Source organism: Callithrix jacchus, chromosome 5 (assembly GCF_049354715.1).
Source record: "Callithrix jacchus isolate 240 chromosome 5, calJac240_pri, whole genome shotgun sequence".
In the NCBI taxonomy this organism is placed as follows: domain Eukaryota; kingdom Metazoa; phylum Chordata; class Mammalia; order Primates; family Cebidae; genus Callithrix; species Callithrix jacchus.
In genome coordinates, this window is record NC_133506.1 from 47,755,475 (window position 1) to 47,761,416 (window position 5,942).

General features: G+C 40.1%; 1 long non-coding RNA gene across 1 annotated transcript; it reads right to left on the reverse strand.

Annotated features, from left to right (window-relative positions):
• Positions 1-326: 326 nt before the first annotated feature.
• LOC108591974 (uncharacterized) lies at positions 327-5,262 on the reverse strand. Its single transcript, XR_004743995.3, has 3 exons — positions 4,923-5,262; positions 4,054-4,242; positions 327-600 (listed from the first exon to the last, which is right to left on the reverse strand). It is a non-coding gene; the product is annotated as an uncharacterized LOC108591974 (long non-coding RNA).
• Positions 5,263-5,942: the final 680 nt, after the last annotated feature.

The following is a 5,942-nucleotide window of genomic DNA, read 5'->3' on the forward strand; positions in this document are numbered from 1 at the left end:
TGTATGAGTGACATCAAATATCAGCTCACAGGTTACCCTCCCCTTGATGGCAGCTACCATAGAACTTAATAATCTCTTTTGATGTTATTGCTTGCTCAATTACTTACGTTCCTGTTTGGAAGCTTCCCTCTCAGAGGGCAGGGATTGCATCTGTCTTTCTCACTACCACATGTACAGCAAAAGGCACACAGTAGGTTCTCAGTTAATATTTGTTGATGAATGGAGTGCTTATGCTAGTTTGTTTATATGGAACAGTTTATTTAGAATGTTAATAAATTTACAAACATAAATATTTTAATTATTTTATTATTATTTTTTTGAGACCAAGTCTTGCTCTGTCACCCAGGCTGGAGTGCTGTGGGGTAATCTCGGCTCACTGCAACCTCTGACACCCGGGTTCAAGCGATTCTCCTGCCTCAGTCTCCAGAGTACCTCGGATTGCAGGCGCCTGCCACCACACCAAGCTAATGTTTGTATTTTTAGTAGAGACGAGGTTTCACCATGTTGGCCAGGCTGGTTTTGAACTTCTGACCGAAAATGATCCTCTCACCTCAGCCTTCCAAAGAGCTGGGATTACAGGTATGAGCCACCATGCCTGACCTGCAAATGTAAATAGATGTGGCAATTCATATTTCTGGGTTATGATAATACTGATTTGCTGTGTAATTATATCAGCTGAAAAATGAGGAAAAGAAGTAGAAATCCAAAATCATAGAATTTGAGCAATAGAAATTAATAGGTTGTTTTAGATCCTTTGGAGAGGAGGAAGAAGTATTAGTTAATTTAATAATAATAAGATTAAAAAATATATTAATGTAAAAGATTACTAGAAAATGTACAATGCTGTTGTCAAGAAGTGTGGAGGGTCTTAGATTTTTATTTTGGTTGCAATCTAACAAGTTATCCCACTACATTTTTTTTAAAAGATGGAATCTAGCTCTCTCTCCCAGGCTGGTGTGCAGTGGCGTGATCTTGGCTCACTGTAACCTCTGCCTCCCGGGTTCAAGCAATTCTCCTGCCTCAACCCCTCCCCCTCTTCCCAAGTAACTGGGACTACAGGGTCCCGCTACCATGCCTGGCTAATTTTTTTTTTTTTGTATTTTTAGTAGAGATGAGGTTTCATCATATTGGTTAGCCTGGTCTCGAGCTCCTGGCCTCAAGTGATCTGCTTACTTCTGCCTCCCAAAGTGCTGGGATTATAGGCATGAGTCATCACACCTGGCTCCATCCCACTACAACTTTTTAGATGCCGGCAGCCGACATGAGACTTGTGGCTCAGAAGCAAAAGACTTTATTACTCACTGTACAACATGCAGCATCTATCCATTGCTGATGTGAGACTTGAGGGCACAAGAGGAATAGAAATAAGCATGATGTTCATGTGGCATGCTGTGTGGTGAGCAATAAAGTCTTTGTATACTCATTTACATGCAAAATAGATGGGATGAAGAAAAAATGTAGAAAAATGCTTTGATATTTCTGCCTTATATCATTCTTATAAATGCGTGGAATGTGCTGGCAAACATTTGAAAATACATTTCTCTGAAAATGGCACCAACCACCTAACCATCTAGCCCTAACCAACCAAAATGATCCTCACCGGTCACTTTGATTTCAAAGGCCAAAGTGATTTCATCTTTCAAATATTTCTGGATTTCATCCACTGGTCTTTACCTCCATTGATACCTTTCTACCATCTTACTTCAAGCTGCCACCCTCTCTTGAGGTGATTTTTAGCAATGGATTCCTGTGTGGTTCCCTTCTTTCCTCCAGTCATTGCTTAGCTAGTTTCTTGAAGCCCAGTTTCCTTATCTATGAAATAGAAATAGTAACGTTCCTAGCCCATAGGATTTTTGTGGAAATTACACAGAATGATGTAAATCAGCCTGTCAAGTGCTGGGATTCATTCAATTAATGTTAGCTCTTATGATTGATTACTTATATATGCACAAGCCCTGAATTTGTATCTCCTATGTTTGATTTTTTACAACCAACATATACTTTGAGGCAAAATCTTCAAAGTGAAATTACCCCTTATGGATGGAATCAAGTTAAGCCAAAGCCTTTCTAGTGGAAAGCTGCTGTGTAAGAAGGGGAGTTTAAATTTGGGAAAAAGGATAAATTAGATCAGTTGATGCTTACCCTTTGAGGAAATATTATATGAATTATTTTTCTACTGCCAGCCAACCCCATTTCACAGGGCATGTATATTTGCTCAGCAAATCAGAATTTTTCTTTTTTAAAGATCCGAAAGCTCTTCTCTATTCTATGATTAATTGAATTATGTTTGGATCAATACAGGAAGAATCAAATTACTACATCACTATATGTGTGAGAGAGAAAATATGTGATTAAAGATATTTATTATACTGATGTGGCCAACAATAATATGTTAAACAGATAAGCATGTAATAATGCATATTTTCCCCATAAAATTTAATTTATCTCTTGGGCTGGACATAGACTTTCCTCTTGAACAACTTGCTTTCCGACTATAGATTGCTGAGCTAAACGGCTTAGTTTTACAGCGAATTGATCACTACTGTAATATTTCAGAAGCAAAATGATCCTCACCAGTCACTTTGATTTCAAAGGCCAAAATTTATAGTTTTGTTCCTGATTTAGTGATAACATTTTTTAACATATTGAGCATTTTATCACCTTCTATCAGGACATGAAGTTGAACTCACAAATGAAAAAAAAAACAACAAAAAAGGGACCATAAATAATATACTATAGAATGACAGAAAAGTTTAATATTCCCTTTGGACCAGTGGGAAATTACTCAGTTTTCTTTCCTTGTAAACATATGTCCTGATCTCTATGGAAGACGTGTTATGCAATCTCTATGCTCCTGGAAAGGGAGTCACAGATAATGCTGGAGCTGGAAACCACAAGGATTTTGTGAAAGCATAAAGCAAACTTTATTATATGTGTGCTCCCCAGTGTCTCAACTCGACTTTATTCAAGGCAGATAAAATGTAGTTATTGGACACTTCTGATATGTTGAAAATAGGTGCAGACAGTTAATGATGGGAAAGTTCATGACTCAGTAAAGATTACTCCCTAGCTGGTAGCTTAGGACAGAAAACTATAAAATCAAATTATGATAATCATAGGAGTCAGGAGAAAAAAGTAGGCCCATGGAGCTCTGTTTACTGAATTTTTGAATTCATTATATACCACCTACTGTGGAAGTACAGGAAACAGATTTTTGATCATCTCAGTAGATTTGCAAAGTAAAACTATTTTGTGATTACCAAAGTGAATTTTTTAAAAACTTAAAATTGTAAGAGAGAGAGAGAGAACTGGGGCTAGAGGGAACGGGCAATAATAGAGAATAAAAACAATTGACATGCCTCACAATACAGTCACACACATCCAGAATTTACCTTTTGAGAAGTTGGTTGGACATTAAATCAGTGAAAACAGATGTGGCTGTCTCAGTTTTTACCATTAAAAATATATATTTTTTCAAACAACATTTCCATCACATAGCAGTGTTTACTTGTCCTGACATAAGAGTTAAACCATTGATTTGGGGCTTAAATAGGGTTTTGAGCTGCAGTGGTCTATTTTATCACATGTAACTTAGGTGTTGACTCAGCAAGGACAAATATGCTTCTACTAGATATCAAATCTAGACAGCTAGGGCCTGCAAGATTTTAATTTTTTAACCTTCACTTAGATCTGTGTTTTAGGGAGAAAGTCGACCTTTTCTACCTGATATTAAGAATATCTATCTGGACAGTGTCCTTGAGTGACAAATCTCATTGATAATTTTCTATGGAATGTTAGCCCTTGCCATGTCAAATTATACAGCTGCTGGTGTTTGATATGATGCCTTCTTTTTTGTATGCTTCCTAGCATTTATAGATTCTTATGATGTGCTTACTTTGTATTTAAAAACTTTAATACAGTTCTGTAACATTTAGCTATTGGTGCATGCAATAATAGCTACAAAAGCTCAGTGACATACAACATAGGCATTTTTTGATTTTGCTCAGGGGTGATCATCTAAGCGACCCTGCTGAGCTTGTCTAGATTGCTCACATATCTGGGGGTCAGCAGGCTGTCAGCAGGGGCTGCTGGGTGATGGGGCGACTTGGCTCAGATCCACTTGGCTTGTTGTCCTTTGGCAGGCCAGTCTGGACATGGTCTCAGGACAGTGGCAGAAGGCCAAGCAGGATGCTTCTTGGAAGCCTAGGCTCAGAACCGTCACACACTCACTTCCATTATACTCTGTTGGCCAAATAAGACACAAGGTGATATAAGCAGCTTTGTCTCTTTTTTTCGAGACAGAGTCTTGCTCTGTCACCCATGCTAGAATGCAGTGGGACCATCATAACTCACTGTAGCCTTGAACTTTTGGGCTCAAACAATCCTCTCACCTCAGCTTTCCAAATAGCTGAGACTACAGATGCATGCCATCATGCCCGGCTAATTAAAAAAATTTTTTTTTGTGGAAACGGGGTCTTGCTATGTTGCTTAGGCTGGTCTCAAACTTCTGGCCTTAAGCGGTATTTCCATCTTGGCTTCTGGGCCAAGTGCTGGGATTCTAGGCCAAGTGCTGAGATTACAGGCATCAGCCATTGTGCCTGGCTGAGGTTCTACCACTTCAGTGAGTGAAACTGCAAAGAGACATGCCGAGGAGTGCAGATACAGTGATGGAGAAGAATTAGCGCCCTTAATTGAATCTGCCATATAGCTCATTCATCCAAATAATGCTATGAGATAGCTATTCTCATTACCCCCAGGTTTTTTTTTTCAGGGAATTATTGCAGAGGATGCTAAATAACAAGAAGTCACCCAATTAGTAAGTGGTGGAGCCAGGAATCAAGAGTCTTTACCATTCTCTAAAGAACCACTGTGCTAAGAAATTTGATTATAACAAACACAAAAACAGTAGATCATTTACTTACACAAAAGTGAGTACAAACTAGTCTGTAAACTCAGTTGTACAATCGGATTTGATTTTCTGTATCTCGACTTAATTGTTGACTTAGAGCTTCCATTGCTCTGGGTTGACAGAAAACTTCAACTCAATTCTTTCTGGAGCTTCCTTCATTGGATGGACTTTTATCAGTGCATCTGAGCTGCCTTCCCATGTCTGAGGAAACCTCACCTTTGTAAGGCTGAGCTTGCCTCTCACATCTGAAGTGGAAAACCCCAGGTATGTGCTTTCCTGATCTCCCTGGAAGTTCCAGATGGCCGTTAAAACCTTGGGACAGGAGAATGCAGGGATTGAACAGAATGCTTTCTGGTGATGGTTAGCAGCAATGGTGGTGGCAGGGGCAGAAGTCATTGTGACATCAGTGACCAGTGCTCAGACATCACTACATACAGTGTAAACTCCTGCATCTGTACCCAGCTCTGTTCATGGGGCTTTGTCATGGCACCATGATTACACTTTGATTTTGTGCAATATTCTGACTGCCAAGCCTCCATATCTGGCTCCTTGGAGCTGCTGGGAGCTTTGTGAGTGACAAGGAATCATTTGATACGTGCTCTTCCGGCTGGAGTTATTCAGAATTAGCTTCCTTTGTTGGTAACCATAAGCCCCACCCTTTCCTGGGTTGTTTCATGTTTTGGGGGGATTGCATTATGCCCAGGCAAAAGAGGTGGCTCCCTTGGTCTGTTGGCTTTGGCCACATAGATTCCTGCAGGAATGTTCATTGCCCCATTTGCCCTACAAGCACAGCAGCTTTCTGCTACCTCTCTGCCATGTCTGGGGTGAAGGGAGTTGGGGGAAGTTTTTTACTCCCCACCTGCCTCGACTTGCTCTATGGTCATTCCTTTTCTGGTGCTTCTTGTCTTTCTAGAGTCTGCAGGAGGGAATTGACGTCCAGGTCTCCTAGCTCACCTACCTTTCGGTACCCATAGACCTCCTTCTTTCTCTCTTTTGCTTAAAGCCTTCTTCTCCAGCCTGGGCGGATTCTCCT